Source organism: Oncorhynchus masou, chromosome 18 (assembly GCF_036934945.1).
Source record: "Oncorhynchus masou masou isolate Uvic2021 chromosome 18, UVic_Omas_1.1, whole genome shotgun sequence".
In the NCBI taxonomy this organism is placed as follows: domain Eukaryota; kingdom Metazoa; phylum Chordata; class Actinopteri; order Salmoniformes; family Salmonidae; genus Oncorhynchus; species Oncorhynchus masou.
Window position 1 is genome coordinate 17,934,653 of NC_088229.1, and position 20,190 is coordinate 17,954,842.

The window sequence follows — 20,190 nt, forward strand, 5'->3', positions numbered from 1 at the left end:
TCTCTCTCTCTGTGATGAAAGTAACTGTGTCATATATCGGCCATGAGTCGCTGCCAGGCCTGCTCCATCTCTCTCCCTTTCTTCCCATCTTTCTCTCTCCCTCTTCTCACCCCATATTTTTTTCCCTATCCTCTCTCCCTCCTCCTCGTCTCCCTCCTCCTCCTTCTCCACCTAGATTAGGCCGGTTGGCTGACTCAGGCTACAGCATGCAAGTCTCAAGGCTCAGGGGGAAATACTGTAGGACGCCACGTGCTCTTGTCTTCCTCTCTGCTCCTACAGCCATGTGCTCTCGTCTGCCACGGTCTTCCTCTCTGCTCCTACAGCCATGTGCTCTTGTCTGCCACTGTCTTCCTCTCTGCTCCTACAGCCATGTGCTCTCGTCTGCCACTGTCTTCCTCTCTGCTCCTACAGCCATGTGCTCTCGTCTGCCACTGTCTTCCTCTCTGCTCCTACAGCCATGTGCTCTCGTCTGCCACTGTCTTCCTCTCTGCTCCTACAGCCATGTGCTCTTGTCTGCCACTGTCTTCCTCTCTGCTCCTACAGCCATGTGCTCTCGTCTGCCACTGTCTTCCTCTCTGCTCCTACAGCCATGTGCTCTCGTCTGCCACGGTCTTCCTCTCTGCTCCTACAGCCATGTGCTCTCGTCTGCCACTGTCTTCCTCTCTGCTCCTACAGCCATGTGCTCTCGTCTGCCACTGTCTTCCTCTCTGCTCCTACAGCCATGTGCTCTCGTCTGCCACTGTCTTCCTCTCTGCTCCTACAGCCATGTGCTCTCGTCTGCCACTGTCTTCCTCTCTGCTCCTACAGCCATGTGCTCTCGTCTGCCACTGTCTTCCTCTCTGCTCCTACAGCCATGTGCTCTCGTCTGCCACTGTCTTCCTCTCTGCTCCTACAGCCATGTGCTCTCGTCTGCCACGGTCTTCCTCTCTGCTCCTACAGCCATGTGCTCTCGTCTGCCACTGTCTTCCTCTCTGCTCCTACAGCCATGTGCTCTCGTCTGCCACTGTCTTCCTCTCTGCTCCTACAGCCATGTGCTCTCGTCTGCCACTGTCTTCCTCTCTGCTCCTACAGCCATGTGCTCTGTCTGCCACTGTCTTCCTCTCTGCTACTACAGCCATGTGCTCTCGTCTGCCACGGTCTTCCTCTCTGCTCCTACAGCCATGTGCTCTCGTCTGCCACTGTCTTCCTCTCTGCTCCTACAGCCATGTGCTCTGTCTGCCACTGTCTTCCTCTCTGCTCCTACAGCCATGTGCTCTCGTCTGCCACTGTCTTCCTCTCTGCTCCTACAGCCATGTGCTCTCGTCTGCCACGGTCTTCCTCTCTGCTCCTACAGCCATGTGCTCTCGTCTGCCGCTGTCTTCCTCTCTGCTCCTACATCCATGTGCTCTCGTCTGCCGCTGTCTTCCTCTCTGCTCCTACAGCCATGTGCTCTCGTCTGCCACTGTCTTCCTCTCTGCTCCTACAGCCATGTGCTCTGTCTGCCACTATCTTCCTCTCTGCTCCTACAGCCATGTGCTCTCGTCTGCCACTGTCTTCCTCTCTGCTCCTACATCCATGTGCTCTCGTCTGCCGCTGTCTTCCTCTCTGCTCCTACAGCCATGTGCTCTCGTCTGCCACTGTCTTCCTCTCTGCTCCTACAGCCATGTGCTCTGTCTGCCACTGTCTTCCTCTCTGCTCCTACAGCCACATGCTCTCGTCTGCCACTGTCTTCCTCTCTGCTCCTACAGCCACATGCTCTTGTCTGCCACTGTCTTCCTCTCTGCTCCTACAGCCATGTGCTCTGTCTGCCACTGTCTTCCTCTCTGCTCCTACAGCCATGTGCTCTTGTCTGTCACTGTCTTCCTCTCTGCTCCTACAGCCATGTGCTCTCGTCTGCCACTGTCTTCCTCTCTACTCCTACAGCCACATGCTCTTGTCTGCCACTGTCTTCCTCTCCTCCTACAGCCACATGCTCTTGTCTGCCACTGTCTTCCTCTCTGCTCCTACAGCCATGTGCTCTCGTCTGCCACTGTCTTCCTCACAAAACGGAGCGATTTCTCCTACACAAAGATTCTTTCAGGAAAAACTGAACATTTGCTATGTAACTGAGAGTCTCCTCATTGAAAACATCCGAAGTTCTTCAAAGGTAAATGATTTTATTTATTTGGTTATCTGGTTTTTGTGAAAATGTTGCGTGCTAAATGCTACGCAAAATGCTAAGCTAGCTTGCAAGACTATTACACAAATGCTTGATTTGCTATGGTTCAAAAGCATATTTTGAAAATCTGAGATGACAGTGTTGTTAAGAAAAGGCTAAGCTTGAGAGCAGGCATATTATTTTCATTTCATTTGCAATTTTCAGAAATCGTTAACGTTGCGTTATGCTAATGAGCCTGAGGCTGTATTCACGATCCCGGATACGGGATGGGTAGTATCAAGAAGTTAATGACCCAGATTCCCCTGTTAACGTCTTGATGCACCCATCCCGTTACCGGGATCATTTTCGTCAACAATCCACCTGGCGTGTCAGATTTCAAAAAAGCTTTTCGGCAAAAGCATACCAAGCGTTTATGTAAGGACATCTCTCTCAGCAGACAAAACATTACAAACAGCTAGCAGCCAAGTAGATTGGTCACGATAGTCAGAAAAGCAATAAAGTGAATTGCTTACCTTTGATGATCTTCAGATGTTTGCACTCACGAGACTCCCAGTTACACAATAAATGTTCCTTTTGTTCCATAAAGATAATTTTTATATTCAGAATACCTCCATTTGGTTGGCGCGTTATGTTCAGAAATCCACAGGCTCGAGCGGTCACGACCCGGCAGACGAAATTTCCAAATAGTCTCCGTAAAGTTTGTAGAAACATAAACCTTTTTTTATAATCAATCCTCAGGTTGTTTTTACAATATATAATCGATAATATTTCAACCGGGACTGTAGCTTCTTCAATAGGAGAGAGAAAGAAAATGTCTGCTCCAAGCTGTTGCGCATGCAAAACGCTGCTGGCACCCAGCCATCCAATGACGTGATGTGATCTTTCTTGCTCATTTTTCAAAATAAAAGCCTGAAACTATGTCTAAAGACTGTTTACACCATGGGGAAGCCATAGGAAAAGGAATGTGGTTCATATCCCTTTAAATGGAGCGAAGGCAGGCAATGGAACAGAGAGCTTTCAGGAAAAACAGCACTTCCGGGTTGGATTTTCCTCAGGTTTTCGCCTGCAATATCAGTTCTGTTACTCTCACAGACAATATTTTGACAGTTTTGGAAACTTTATAGTGTTTTCCATCCTAATCTGACAAGTATATGCATATTCTAGATACTAGGCCTGAGAAATAGGCAGTTTCATTTGGGTACGTTTTTTTTTCTTTTTCATCCAAACATCAAAATACTGCCCCCTACACTCAACAGGTTAATGACCTAAACTGATTCCCCTGTTAATGACCTAAACGGATTCCCCTTCGAGACGTTTAGGCTTACTGACCGCACCCACCAGTAATCCTACTGCAAGTCACTCATAATGTTTTCATAGCTGGTGTCAGTTTTACATAGCCCATGTTAATACATGATAACACCTGGGTCCCAGGCATCCTCAGCTCTGCTTTTGTGGAGCTATATTTTGCTCATGCCTCTGAGAGCATGACAGAGTTACTACCCTTGTAATGTCATGGTTCTTTTATTCTCCCATGTGTCTGCAATGCGTGATGCTTAAACGGTGACCCATTTAAAAAAAAAGCATTTGCAGTTTATTCTCTTATTCTTTCTGAAGTTTCTTAAAGACTTGTTATTCTTGTGACTGAGCATATGTATGGTAAACACTCTTCCTAGTTCCTACAGTATGCCTTTTTCTTATCAATAATATTGTTATTAAATAACTATTGTTATTGGCAATAAAGGACAACAGTGAAGCATAGACAAGCTAGGTTGGACAGGGCTTTAGTTCAAAAATGTCCTGTATCACAGGTGCAGCGCATTTTCCTTCCTGTCCATACCAGAGAACTAGAGTGGACCCCTGCAGGCAACACGTCTCTCCTCTGCAGTAGCCTAGCAGCTAACATGGAGTGGACCCCTGCAGGCAACACGTCTCTCCTCTGCAGTAGCCTAGCAGCTAACATGGAGTGGACCCCTGCAGGCAACACGTCTCTCCTCTGCAGTAGCCTAGCAGCTAACATGGAGTGGACCCCTGCAGGCAACACGTCTCTCCTCTGCAGTAGCCTAGCAGCTAACATGGAGTGGACCCCTGCAGGCAACACGTCTCTCCTCTGCAGTAGCCTAGCAGCTAACATGGAGTGGACCCCTGCAGGCAACACGTCTCTCCTCTGCAGTAGCCTAGCAGCTAACATGGAGTGGACCCCTGCAGGCAACACGTCTCTCCTCTGCAGTAGCCTAGCAGAGCTAACATGGAGTGGACCCCTGCAGGCAACACGTCTCTCCTCTGCAGTAGCCTAGCAGCTAACATGGAGTGGACCCCTGCAGGCAACACGTCTCTCCTCTGCAGTAGCCTAGCAGCTAACATGGAGTGGACCCCTGCAGGCAACACGTCTCTCCTCTGCAGTAGCCTAGCAGCTAACATGGAGTGGACCCCTGCAGGCAACACGTCTCTGCAGTAGCCTCTGCCCCTGCAGGCAACACGTAGTAGCCTAGCAGAGCTAACATGGAGTGGACCCCTGCAGTCAACACGTCTCTCCTCTGCAGTAGCCTAGCAGAGCTAACATGGAGTGGACCCCTGCAGGCAACACGTCAGCTCTCCTCTGCAGTAGCCTCCTCTGCAGCAGCTAACATGGAGTGGACCCCTGCAGGCAACACGTCTCTCCTCTGCAGTAGCCTAGCAGCTAACATGGAGTGGACCCCTGCAGGCAACACGTCTCTCCTCTGCAGTAGCCTAGCAGAGCCCCTAACATGGAGTGGACCCCTGCAGGCAACACGTCTCTCCTCTGCAGTAGCCTAGCAGCTAACATGGAGTGGACCCCTGCAGGCAACACGTCTCTCCTCTGCAGTAGCCTAGCAGCTAACATGGAGTGGACCCCTGCAGGCAACACGTCTCTCCTCTGCAGTAGCCTAGCAGAGCTAACATGGAGTGGACCCCTGCAGTCAACACGTCTCTCCTCTGCAGTAGCCTAGCAGAGCTAACATGGAGTGGACCCCTGCAGGCAACACGTCTCTCCTCTGCAGTAGCCTAGCAGCTAACATGGAGTGGACCCCTGCAGGCAACACGTCTCTCCTCTGCAGTAGCCTAGCAGCTAACATGGAGTGGACCCCTGCAGGCAACACGTCTCTCCTCTGCAGTAGCCTAGCAGCTAACATGGAGTGGACCCCTGCAGGCAACACGTCTCTCCTCTGCAGTAGCCTAGCAGCTAACATGGAGTGGACCCCTGCAGGCAACACGTCTCTCCTCTGCAGTAGCCTAGCAGCTAACATGGAGTGGACCCCTGCAGGCAACACGTCTCTCCTCTGCAGTAGCCTAGCAGAGCTAACATGGAGTGGACCCCTGCAGTCAACACGTCTCTCCTCTGCAGTAGCCTAGCAGAGCTAACATGGAGTGGACCCCTGCAGGCAACACGTCTCTCCTCTGCAGTAGCCTAGCAGCCAACATGGAGTGGACCCCTGCAGTCAACACGTCTCTCCTCTGCAGTAGCCTAGCAGAGCTAACATGGAGTGGACCCCTGCAGGCAACACGTCTCTCCTCTGCAGTAGCCTATAGCTAACATGGAGTGGACCCCTGCAGGCAACACGTCTCTCCTCTGCAGTAGCCTAGCAGAGCTAACATGGAGTGGACCCCTGCAGTCAACACGTCTCTCCTCTGCAGTAGCCTAGCAGCTAACATGGAGTGGACCCCTGCAGGCAACACGTCTCTCCTCTGCAGTAGCCTAGCAGCGAACATGGAGTGGACCCCTGCAGGCAACACGTCTCTCCTCTGCAGTAGCCTAGCAGAGCTAACATGGAGTGGACCCCTGCAGGCAACACATCTCTCCTCTGCAGTAGCCTAGCAGCTAACATGGAGTGGACCCCTGCAGGCAACACATCTCTCCTCTGCAGTAGCCTAGCAGCTAACATGGAGTGGACCCCTGCAGGCAACACGTCTCTCCTCTGCAGTAGCCTAGCAGCTAACATGGAGTGGACCCCTGCAGGCAACACATCTCTCCTCTGCAGTAGCCTAGCAGAGCTAACATGGAGTGGACCCCTGCAGCTGTTAGCCTTCCAGATGTGTCTCTTTTGTGGTCGGGCTGGCTTGAGGGACAGCTGCTTCCCCTGGCCCCCAGGCCCTTCACGCCCATCGCCCCGTCTCACTGCACATGACTTACATAATGGATGCGCACAGTGTCCCTAGGCTCGTCACCATGGTAACCATCCCCAAAGTGGGCTGCAGCAGTCACACTTCAGGGAGTGTGTAGGTTATATGACACAACATGGTGTTCCAGCCTCAACTACTTCCTGTGCTGAGTAGCCTTTAATCAATGGACCACTGCTATTAGTAACTAATCAATACACCTTTACTGCCACTCAATAACAATAAACATGTCTATAGTTCTCTCACTCACACCACCAGGAAGTGCTATGTCCACCACATTGATGTATATGACTCAACACAGTGTTAAAGGTGTGTACTGATGTCTAGTGAAATATGAATGGAATAGGGCTGTCCCCGGCTAAAAATAATATTGGTTGACCGAGAGTCATCTGTTCTTTCCATCAACCGAGTGGTCTAAATTATTAAATGTGTACTTTTCCATATGTAGACACACACTATGTTTGAATAAAATCAACTATAATGTAGGCTACTGAGCTTGTCTGATGCTTTAAGCACTGAGATAAAAAATGAAGACACACAAATTACTAAAGAGGGAGCCAGAGATCAATATTTAAAATGTTATTTAACAAGTCAGTTCAGAACAAATTCTTATTTACGATGACGGCCTACCCCGGCCGACGCTGGGCCAATTGTGCGCCGCCGTATGGGACTCCCAATCACGGTCGGATTTGATACAGCCTGGAATCAAAACAGGGACTGTAGTGACGCCTCTTGCACTGAGATGCAGTGCCTTAGACCGCTGCGCCACTCGGGAGCCCAACCAGAAGAAAAAACCTGTTCCTGATCCTTCACCTCCCGTTGCTGCTGGGCTTCGCAGATTCTGCCGTTACACTCCTGAAGTTGCCAGGTAATACGCTACACCCTCGGTCGGCAACCTTTTTCATTTGGAGTGCGACATTATCCTACCATTTCTACTGATCTGCGTGCCAGTTAGGATTTTCAGTTTAATTTAATTTATAAAATGTATAAAGTCTTCATATCTCAAAATCAATGTCATGTGGCTAGTCAAAATTCTAAATGAAAATGATCCAAATCTGAAAGTAACTTCTAATGCCATTATGTAAAAATAGCCTACATAAAGCCAACAAATAAAAACATTACAGACCGCAGGTAGAAAATAACCCATGAATCCGACTGGCTACGCATGGCCTGATGGCAAGGAACTGGAAACATTCTATCAACTATTGTATTAACTTGGTCAAACTTACAATGTTGCATCAAATATTCTGTCCCTCAGAGTTTCCAGTGCCAGTGAGCTCAGCTGTAGGCTGTTTTTTCTCAAGGGAAATGAAGTAATCAGGTAGGTCTATTTTATGATGTTTCCACCGGATCAGAGCATCACATTTTTCCCCCGTTCATGCTGAGTTACTATCGAAAAGTAGAGAGCTGGAAAGATTTTTCAAATATGCTACATTGAGGAACTATTGTCATTCTCAATGAATGTAAAAACAGACTTGTTTACTTGCTTTTTCAAAATTACTTTGAGAAGCTCCATAGTGATGGTGAGCCTCCACAATGGATTAGTCCACTCAGACAGGCCTCTGCAATGGATTAGTCCACTCAGAAAGGCCTCTGCAATGGATTTGTCCACTCAGACAGGCCTCCGCAATGGATTAGTCCACTCAGACAGGTCTCCACAATGGATTAGTCCACTCAGACAGGCCTCCGCAATGGATTAGTCCACCCAGACAGGTCTCCGCAATGGATTAGTCCACCCAGACAGGTCTCCGCAATGGATTAGTCCACCCAGACAGGTCTCCGCAATGGATTAGTCCACCCAGACAGGTCTCCGCAATGGATTAGTCCACCCAGACAGGCCTCCGCAATGGATTAGTCCACTCAAACAGGCCTCCGCAATGGATTAGTCCACTGAGACAGGCCTCCGCAATGGATTAGTCCACTCAGAAAGGCATCCACAATGGATTAGTCCACTCAGACAGGTCTCCGCAATGGATTAGTCCACTCAGACAGGCCTCCGCAATGGATTAGTCCACTCAGACAGGCCTCCGCAATGGATTAGTCCACTCAGACAGGCCTCCGCAATGGATTAGTTTTTTTAAATATATTTGCTACTGATTGAAGAAATCAGTAGCGGAGAAATCTTGAAGAAATCTTGGTCGACCAACAGCCTATGGACCAAACAATAGACCATTCGACTAAAAGGGGTCAGCCCTAGAATGAAGTCACAACAGACATGAGTACAGCGCCAGCTAGTCACTAACATGTTTGGACAGATGGATTGTTGTGCTGGAGGTAATCGCTTGGCCTAGCAGGAATATGGGAGTGTTTTTTTTACATGGAACATTCTAGATCTGGAGCAGTGTGTGTGCGTGTGCAAAAAGACAAACATAGATAACACATATGAAGTTGGGCTGAGTAAGAGCTGCTGTTGGCATACTGGCTGAGGTGATGTCAAATAACCTCTGTTTTTCCTTATTTCTTTCATGGGCCACTTCTCATCCTAACTGAATTCACATGACATCTGCCCTGGAGAGAGTTGTTGTTGTTGGCAGGAGTTGTATTAGATGTATTTAGCCTATATTTTTATTTAACTAGGAAAGTCAGTTAAGAACAAGTTCTTACTTACAATGGCGGCCTAGGAACAGTGGGTTAACTGTCTTGTTCAGGGGCAAAACTACAGATTTTTACCTTGTCAGCTCAGGGATTTGATCTAGCAACATTTTGGTTACTGGCCCAAACACTCTAACCACAAGGCTCCCTGCCACCCCAAAACACATATGCCTAAGCACACACCCATACACAGCCAAACTTCAAAATGTAGTCTTCAGCTCCATCGTTGTCATCAGTAAGCAGGCAGGGCCAGACTGACATGGACTTGATTGAGGAGAGAACTGACAGCTGACCCAGAGGCCCCTGAGAGTTGAGAGGGGCGGGGCCAGCTTTGCCTGGTTTGACTGGTACCTGGTGGCCTGACCTGCCCTGTGTGAGTAATGAGCTGGTGGGCTGCAGAGGAGAGGAGAGAGACAGGACCAGGAACTGAGCTACTGACCCCTGAACACTGATTGAACCACAGAGACACAACCAGACCAATCGCCAGCTGAGACGCACCTACCGGTAGCCAAACCCCCCCAGCGTGGGACCAAATCAACCAGTGGACAATATCAAAACACCCCCAGACAGCCCAGCATACAAATGAGAGAGAACAGCTGCAAAACTGAACAGAGCATTAGCTTCAAGTGATCCTTTGTGATCACTGGACTGTTTGATATCAACCATATGAGTGAGAACACTTTTATGCTGCCCACTGCCCAGTTTCTTTCATCTCAACTTCGATTAATGATTTATACAGTGGGCCCCGTAAGCCGTTCAATTACATTTTCCATCGATATTTCTTAAAATTATCATTTAGATGGGGTAATATTAGGGTGACATTATCTGATGGGGATGTCTACCGTCAGTCAGTAGGGAGGAGAGTGGTTTGAGGGGACAGAGGGGAGGAGCTGGGGGGGAGGTCCCTGATCTGTCTGAGGGGGCCCTATTGTGACAAAGGCACTTCCTGTCTGGGGTATGACAGCATTTTGTTGGTATACTGATTGCTTTAGCTCTCTAATTGAGGTCTTTGTGTATGGCCAGCAGCATACCACCCTGCATCCCACTGCTGGCTTGCTTCTGAAGCTAATCAGGGTTGGTCCAGGATGGGAGACCAGATGCTGCTGGAAGTGGTGTTGGAGGGCCAGTAGGAGGCACTCTTTCCTCTGGTCTAAAAACATATCACAGTGATTGGGGGCACTACCCTGTGTAGGGTGCTGTCTTTTGGATGGGCTGTTTAACAGGTGTCTTGACTAAAGATCCCATGGCACTTATTGTAAAAGTAGGGGTGTTAACCATGGTGTCCTGGCTAAATTCCCAAGCTGTCCCTCATACTGTCACCTAATCATCCCCAGCTTCCAATTGGCTCATTCCTGTCCCCTGTAACTATTCCCCAGGTTGTTGCTGTAAATGGGAATGTGTTCTCAGTCAATGTACCTGGTAAAATAAATGGGTGATTGGTCTCTGAGAAGATTGCCTGGACTCCCTTTGGCTCTGCTGAGCAGCAAGCTTGCCCTATAAGTTGCATCCAGGGTTATTCTTAGCTAGCTGCTTGGGTCACACTTATTAGGCTAGGGTTAGTAGATAGTTGAAATGTTACTGATAGTCTGTAGAGCATTTACAGATGGACTATCCAAATAAAGCGTTACTGTTGTTTGTCTCCTAATACCCCATGCCCTGCCAAGACCTCCTCTGCTTAGCCACAGTGTGATGCAGGGTCAGACAGGTGCCCACAACCATGCCCTTCTAAAACAAATACATTCTAACCTATTTTCAGAGCAGACAAAATAGTGGCCTTCCCCCCCCCAACACGTGCTTCTTCAGTGTGTGTTTTCAGTCTTCCAAACCCCTCAAGTTGCGGAGCTCTCATTTCACTCTTGAAGCCTTATATTACTACCTCTTAAAGTCTGCACTGTTTTCTTTTCTGAGAGTGCTATACTAGAATCCCACGGTAAAACATTGACTAGATGAGAGTGTACTGCTGCTGCTCCATTTCCCTCAGACGTTCCTCAACACACATCTGCACTAATGGCCTCATAGACCCGACACATCTACACAGAAATAATTACTCATTTATGCTTCGATTACACACCACTGGGAGACAGAGCATGCTACTGTCATCTGGTGCATGAATTCCCTTTCATGTAACACGTAGCCCAAGCCCTAACTGCAATTTTTACATCACATGGCTGAGACGACTTATGGTGTCTAAGAGGTCCGTCTCAACCACACACACACACACACACACACACACACACACACACACACACACACACACACACACACACACACACACACACACACACCCTTAGCCCACCAACTCATTGAGCAGTTTTAATGGAGAGAACTCCATGGTCTCCATTACACTAGTTCCTTCCTGGGGCTTAGCTGTCTGATTACACTGGCTGTCTAGTAGTTTTCAGGTTGGAAGCTAGACACACTGCTGAGTTGGTCAATTGCTTAGCAAAATGTAGTCTGGCCAATGGGGGACAGGTAATCAGAAAATGAAATCGAAATCGAATAGCTAAATTGAGAAGGAAAAGTCTGCAACAAAATGGAGGTATAATTCTCATCCCCTTGGCTGAGAAAAGAGCATTAGGCCTCCGACAAAGTGTGACAGGATCAAGATAACAAAAGGATCAAGATAACAAAAGGATCTAATCTATTCCTTTACTTCCTGCCACGCTCAATGTGTTCCACCCAGGCAAAATGACAACCCTCAGCCAGTCCTCCCCAAGGCCTCTCAGAGAGAGAAGCTCGGAGTAAAGTGACGACAGCCTTTTCTGCTACCTGACCCTGCTCATCCTCAGTTATGAACACAGAACACACGCCAAATTCACCCCTCTACCCTCAGCTATGAGACACAGAACACACGCCAAATTCCCCCTCTACCCTCAGCTATGAACACAGAACACATGCCCCATTCACCCCTCTACCCTCAGATAAGAGACACCGAACAGACGCCCCATTCACCCCTCTACCCTCAGATAAGAGACACCGAACAGACGCCCCATTCACCCCTCTACCCTCAGCTATGAGACACAGAACACACGCTCCATTCACCCCTCTACCCTCAGATAAGAGACATCGAACACACGCCCCATTCACCCCTCTACCCTCAGCTATGAGACACAGAACACACGCCCCATTCACCCCTCTACCCTCAGCTATGAGACACAGAACACACGCCCCATTCACCCCTCTCTACCCTCAGCTATGAGACACAGAACACACGCCCCATTCACCCCTCTACCCTCAGCTATGAACACAGAACACACGCCCCATTCACCCCTCTACCCTCAGCTATGAGACACAGAACACACGCCCCATTCACCCCTCTACCCTCAGCTATGAACACAGAACACACGCCCCATTCACCCCTCTACCCTCAGCTATGAGACACAGAACACACGCTCCATTCACCCCTCTACCCTCAGATAAGAGACATCGAACACACGCCCCATTCACCCCTCTACCCTCAGCTATGAGACACAGAACACACGCCCCATTCACCCCTCTACCCTCAGCTATGAGACACAGAACACACACCCCATTCACCCCTCTACCCTCAGCTATGAGACACAGAACACACGCCCCATTCACCCCTCTACCCTCAGCTATGAGACACAGAACACACGCCCCATTCACCCCTCTACCCTCAGCTATGAGACACAGAACACACTCCCCTTTCACCCCTCTACCCTCAGCTATGAGACACAGAACACACGCCCCATTCACCCCTCTACCCTCAGCTATGAGACACAGAACACACTCCCCTTTCACCCCTCTCCCCTCAGCTATGAGACACAGAACACACGCTCCATTCACCCCTCTACCCTCAGATAAGAGACACCGAACACACGCCCCATTCACCCCTCTACCCTCAGCTATGAGACACAGAACACACGCCCCATTCACCCCTCTACCCTCAGCTATGAGACACAGAACACACTCCCCTTTCACCACTCTCCCCTCAGCTATGAGACACAGAACACACGCCCCTTTCACCACTCTCCCCTCAGCTATGAGACACAGAACACACGCCCCATTCACCCCTCTACCCTCAGTTATGAGACACAGAACACACGCCCCATTCACCCCTCTACCCTCAGTTATGAGACACAGAACACACTCCCCTTTCACCACTCTCCCCTCAGCTATGAGACACAGAACACACGCCCCTTTCACCCCTCTACCCTCAGTTATGAGACACAGAACACACTCCCCTTTCACCACTCTCCCCTCAGCTATGAGACACAGAACACACGCCCCATTCACCCCTCTACCCTCAGTTATGAGACACACCGAACACACGCCCCAACACACGCCCCATTCACCCCTCTACCCTCAGTTATGAGACACAGAACACACGCCCCATTCACCCCTCTACCCTCAGTTATGAGACACAGAACACACGCCCCATTCACCCCTCTACCCTCAGCTATGAGACACAGAACACACGCCCCATTCACCCCTCTACCCTCAGCTATGAGACACAGAACACACGCCCCATTCACCCCTCTACCCTCAGCTATGAGACACAAAACACACGCCCCATTCACCACTCTACCCTCAGCTATGAGACACAAAACACACGCCCCATTCACCCCTCTACCCTCAGCTAAGAGACACAGAACACACGCCCCATTCACCCCTCTACCCTCAGCTAAGAGACACAGAACACACACCCCATTCACCCCTCTACCCTCAGCTATGAGACACAGAACACACGCCCCATTCACCCCTCTACCCTCAGTTATGAGAGACAGAATGTTGAAACCCTACAAGAGTATCAACTATCTGTTTAAAACCCAATACAACCCTGCAATAAAACCCAATACAACCCTGCAATAAAACCCAATACAACCCTGCAAAAAAAAAACAATACAAAACTGCAATAAAACCCAATACAAAACTGCAATAAAACCCAATACAAAACTGCAATAAAACCCAATACAAAACTGCAATAAAACCCAATACAAAACTGCAATAAAACCCAATACAACCCTGCAAAAAAAAAACAATACAACACTGCAACCCTGCAATAAAACCCAATACAACCCTGCAATAAAACCCAATACAACACTGCAATAAAACCCAATACAACCCTGCAATAAAACCAACCCTGCAATAAAACCCTGCAATAAAACCCAATACAACCCTGCAATAAAACCCAATACAACCCTGCAATAAAACCCAATACAACACTGCAATAAAACCCAATACAACCCTGCAATAAAACCCAATACAACCCTGCAATAAAACCCAATACAACCCTGCAATAAAACCCAATACAACCCTGCAATAAAACCCAATACAACCCTGCAATAAAACCCAATACAACCCTGCAATAAAACCCAATACAACCCTGCAATAAAACCCAATACAACCCTGCAATAAAACCCAATACAACCCTGCAATAAAACCCAATACAACACTGCAACCCTGCAATAAAACCCAATACAACCCTGCAATAAAACCCAATACAACACTGCAACCCTGCAATAAAACCCAATGCAACACTGCAATAAAACCCAATACAACCCTGCAATAAAACCCAATACAACCCTGCAATAAAACCCAATACACCCTGCAATAAAACCCAATACAACACTGCAATAAAACCCAATACAACACTGCAATAAAACCCAATACAACACTGCAATAAAACCCAATACAACCCTGCAATAAAACATGTTTGGATCTCTTGGTCAGACTGCATCATATGAGAGCAGTTTGAGTATGACGCTCAGTTTGAGTCCACACAAACAATATACTCCGTCTCACATTCTACAATTGGAACGGAGTCGGTGGATTAATCGAATGGCCCGGGAGACAAGCAGCACAGCCATCCTCTACCAACAGCGTCTGATCTCCCTATCTTCCACTGCAGAGGGAAGAGGGGACACTAGGCCAGGCATGCCACCAAAGTTGCCACGCCCAGTCGGCAATCTATGGCCAGTGTGCCTAGCTAGCACAGATGCCTGAGCAGGATTTGGCAGTTGGCACACCTATCGAGACTGACAGAGCCAGCAAGCAGTCTACCAAACCTGAATGTTAAGTGTGAAAACAACACAGAATGTGTTGTATTTCCCCTAACACAGACTCCCCATAGCCATGCACTGGGATGTGTAGCTTATTTGCATGAAGAGACCAGCTGAGCTCACTTTGGCCTGACAGAGAAGCTCTAAACAGTGATATCTCATCTCTGGAACTGGAATTAGAAGTGGTCTGGTTGGCTAAGGACAAGTCCTTTCCTCAACCTCCCTAATCCAGAATGTTGTCTGGATAGAGATGGACGGCTGGAGGAAAGAGGATGAGGAGTGTAGAGACGGGGGTTTGTTTTCTTAGCTCTTATGTTTCCTCGCCTGACTGCACACTGACCTCTCCTAAATCAACAGGGGTTTACTGTAGATATCATGGCTACCACTCCACTGGGCAGAACGCTGGCTGGCCTGAGTCTGACTGAGACAACCAACCCTCCTTCCTGCCAAGGATGAACTTCTGACCGTGTTCCTTCTGCACTTTCTCCTCTCCCATCACTGCTACGCACCTGGCATCAGCCTAGCGTTACCTCTCCCATACCCATGTAGCCTGGCATCAGCCCAGCGTTACCTCTCCCATACCCATGTAGCCTGGCATCAGCTGTGTTACCTCTCCCATACCCATGTAGCCTGGCATCAGCCCAGCGTTACCTCTCCCATACCCATGTAGCCTGGCATCAGCCCAGCCCATGTTGGCATCCTCTCCCATACCCATGTAGCCTGGCATCAGCCCAGCCTGGCATCAGCTGTGTTACCTCTCCCATACCCATGTAGCCTGGCATCAGCCCAGCGTTACCTCTCCCATACCCATGTAGCCTGGCATCAGCCCAGCGTTACCTCTCCCATACCCATGTAGCCTGGCATCAGCCCAGCGTTACCTCTCCCATACCCATGTAGCCTGGCATCAGCCCAGCGTTACCTCTCCCATACCCATGTAGCCTGGCATCAGCCCAGCGTTACCTCTCCCATACCCATGTAGCCTGGCATCAGCCCAGCTAGCATTACTCTCCCATACCCATGTAGCCTGGCATCAGCCCTGGCATTACATCTCCCATACCCATGTAGCCTGGCATCAGCCCAGCGTTACATACCCATGTAGCCTGGCATCTCCCATACCCATGTAGCCTGGCATCAGCCCAGCGTTACCTCTCCCATACCCATGTAGCCTGGCATCAGCATTACCTCTCCCATACCCATGTAGCCTGGCATCAGCCCAGCGTTATACCCATGTAGCCTCTCCCATACCCATGTAGCCTGGCATCAGCTGTGTTACCTCTCCCATACCCATGTAGCCTGGCATCAGCCCAGCGTTACCTCTCCCATACCCATGTAGCCTGGCATCAGCCCAGCGTTACCTCTCCCATACCCATGTAGCCTCTCCCATACCCATGTAGCCTGGCATCAGCCCAGCGTTACCTCTCCCATACCCATGTAGCCTGGCATCAGCCCAGCGTTACCTCTCCCATACCCATGTAGCCTGGCATCAGCCCAGCATTACCTCTCCCATACCCATGTAGCCTGGCATCAGCCCAGCGTTACCTCTCCCATACCCATGTAGCCTGGCATCAGCCCAGCGTTACCTCTCCCATACCCATGTAGCCTGGCATCAGCCCAGCGTTACCTCTCCCATACCCATTTAGCCTGGCTGGCATCAGCCCAGCGTTACCTCTCCCATACCCATGTAGCCTGGCATCAGCCCAGTGTTACCTCTCCCATACCCATGTAGCCTGGCATCAGCCCATGTGTTACTTCTCCCATACCCATGTAGCCTGGCATCAGCCCAGCGTTACCTTCCCATACCCATCCTCCCATACCCATGTAGCCTGGCATCAGCCCAGCATTACCTCTCCCATACCCATGTAGCCTGGCATCAGCCCAGCGTTACCTCTCCCATACCCATGTAGCCTGGCATCAGCCCAGCGTTACCTCTCCCATACCCATGTAGCCTGGCATCAGCCCAGCATTACCTCTCCCATACCCATGTAGCCTGGCATCAGCCCAGCCTGTTACCTCTCCCATACCCATTAGCCTGGCATCAGCCCAGCGTTACCTCTCCCATACCCATGTAGCCTGGCATCAGCCAGCGTTACCTCTCCCATACCCATGTAGCCTGGCATCAGCCCAGCATACCCATGTAGCCTGGCATCAGCCCAGTGTTACCTCTCCCATACCCATTGTTACATCAGCCCAGCATTCTCCCATACCCATGTAGCCTGGCATCAGCCCAGCGTTACCTCTCCCATACCCATTTAGCCTGGCACGGCCGGTTATGATACAGCCGGCCCAGGGTGTCTGTAGTGAACCTCAAGCACTGAGATACACCACTCAGGAGCCCTGGCTGACAAAAAGAAAATATACGGCATTTGACACTGTTCACACTGGCAAAATCAATAGTCAAGAAAGTCTGATATTATTGAGTGAAATTTAAAGGGTGACAGAGAGGACACAGGGTATAGGCTAGCACTGTCCTGTAAGGATTTAGCACTGTCCTGTAAGGATTTAGCACTGTCCTGTAAGGATTTAGCACTGTCCTGTAAGGACTTAGCACTGTCCTGTAAGGATTTAGCACTGTCCTGTAAGGATTTAGCACTGTCCTGTAAGGACTTAGCACTGTCCTGTAAGGATTTAGCACTGTCCTGTTGGATAAGAAGCTGTGAATCTATTGGAACCACCTCCTGTTACCCCCCTTTTTTAAACCATAACAAGGTTCTCCGGATGCCATTAGCCAGAAAACTGTTATACAGTAACACATGGAACTCTGCAGCACCACATGGAACCCTAGGTATCTTGCTGAGCCTTGAACAACATGTGGCGTGCACATACTTTCTGTTCCTCCCTGGGAGAAAGAGAGACGTTAACTCTGGCAGCGATCAACAACAACCAACATTTCACAGGCAGCCAGGCAGTCCCAGTCCCAGAGCTGGAGCTGAGGAGATATTTTTCATTTAATCTGACCACATGCATCCCATCTTCTCAATATGCCCATAGAGAGAATGGAGACATTCTTCAGCTGAGACATTCAGACTGTCACGCCCTGGTCTAAGTATTTTGTGTTTTTCTTCATGTATTGGGTCAGGCCAGGGTGTGGCATGGAGTTTTTGTATTGTGGTGTGTTTTGTCTTGGGGTTTTGGTGTGTATGTATTTGGGATTGTAGCTAGTGGGGTTATCTAGCAAAGTCTATGGCTGTCTGGAGTGGTTCTCAATCAGAGGCAGGTGCTTATCGTTGTCTCTGATTGGGAACCATATTTAGGCAGCTATATTCTTTGAGTTTGTCGTGGGTGATTGTCCTTAGTGTCTTGATGTCCTTGTGCTGTGTTAGTTGACACCAGTTTAGGCTGTTTCGGTTTTCAATTTCGTTTATTTGTTTTGTAGTGTTTTGTATTGATTCGTGTTACGTTTGTTTTATTAAACATGGATCACAATAGACACGCTGCAGTTTGGTCCGACTCTCCTTCACCATATGAAAACCGTGACACAAACCAAATAAGCCACCTCTGGCCCATGAGAATGTTGTTCTATTCCTTGCCTTACTGCTGCCTGGTCATTGTTCATATATATGAAAATCTAAGAACAGTGACATTTAGCCTTTAGCCAAACCTTAAATTAAAAAAACAACTACAAGTGTTGAGTTCAGCTTTGAACCAGCGTGTAGGATGGCTATGCTGTTTGCATCAACAGTAAATTCTCAATGCAGAGAGGTCTTTAAATCAATAATCTAAGCACACAGAGCCAATTTGAGACTACCAAATCAACCCAGTGACTTCTGCTTGGCATGGGGATGTACTTCAGAAAATACAGTGACAGGTGACTCCTCATTAACTCTCCAGGCTCCTGATTGCCCTTTTCACGCAGTCCATTACCCTGTGAAGCATCTGTGTCTGAGGTCTTGACATGGCTATCACTGGAGGAATGTTCTACCTCCCACCTCTAAAGCAACACTTTCGTACCTGTGGGTAAAAGCTGCTATCGAAGCACCTCCGAGTTAAAACGTTTCACTCAGTCTGAAAGCGGCGGTGACAGATTGCATTCCTGTGTCAGAAGTTGCACATCTAAAATGGCAACTTCTTTTCAGCTGGGAAATGTAAGCAACTAACATATTATCAATGCACAACGCAAGTTATCAATTAGCATGAATCGATAACAATAACTATCAATGACACACCAATCAATGAACTCCTACATTAATATGGAGAAACTACAGCTAATAAATCCCTGGCACTTAATTGTGTAATTAGTCACAGTGTCACTGTTGCTGTGACCCGGGTGTGAACCTGAGAGGGTGTCCTGACCCCAGGGGAGAGAGCAGCTGCCCCTGGCCTGCCTGATCACACGGAGGGCTCAGATTACACAAACCTTCATGAGATGGATTGGCTAGGTGACTGGGGCTAGGCTGCCAAAGACCACAGAGCCATCCTGTATGTCTCCACACACCCACTGAGCATGTCCGAGAGACAGAGCACTGTTGTTATGAGCGGCAACAGTGCAGGGAAGCTACAGTTCCCTCTCTATTCAGAATGTCCGTCTTGACGTCCTGGTCCAGCACATGACCACCGAGACTGCAAACACAAGCCTTTGTTCAGAGAGGGAACATAATCACAATTTTTATGAAGATTAATTGTAGTACATCAAATGAAAGCACTAAATTGTCAATGATATCATAAAACTCCATCTTGTCAAAGTATGTCAAAGAAATAGGAAGAGTCAGAAAAAAAGGCAGATCCTTTTCACTGACATCAAAAGATTGAGCTTGAGCTTTACACAGGGGCTCTTTACACAGGGGCTCTTTACACAGGGGCTCTTTACACAGTGGCTCTTTACACAGTGGCTCTTTACACACAGGCTCTTTACACACAGGCTCTTTACACACGGGCTCTTTACACAGGGGCTCTTTACACAGGGGCTCTTTACACAGGGGCTCTTTAAAACAGGGGCTCTTTAAAACAGGGGCTCTTTACACAGGGCTCTTTACACAGGGGCTCTTTACACAGAGGCTCTTTACACAGGGGCTCTTTACACAGGGGCTCTTTACACAGGGGCCCTTTACACAGGGGCCCTTTACACAGGGGCCCTTTACACAGGGGCTACTGCTCTTTCTGACATTGTCAAGTCATTCGTTCCCCTATTAGAGATTTTGTAATGCCTGAATAATGTAAGTAACATCATGGCTAACTTTAACCTAGCTGAGGGCACTGTAAGCCATACAAATAGGCAAAACATCTGGATCATCTAATTTTAGCAACCGTTCAGACAGAGAAAATGTCTGACAGACAGATTTATGAGTCAAGTGACCTGTGCAGTAACAC

The 20,190-nt window shown here is 48.8% G+C and overlaps 1 protein-coding gene across 1 annotated transcript in view; it reads right to left on the reverse strand.

The window, feature by feature from the left end:
* LOC135504123 (arf-GAP with coiled-coil, ANK repeat and PH domain-containing protein 3-like) overlaps positions 1-20,190 on the reverse strand; it is a 101,997-nt gene that overhangs the window by 56,072 nt on the left and 25,735 nt on the right. The window lies entirely within an intron of this gene.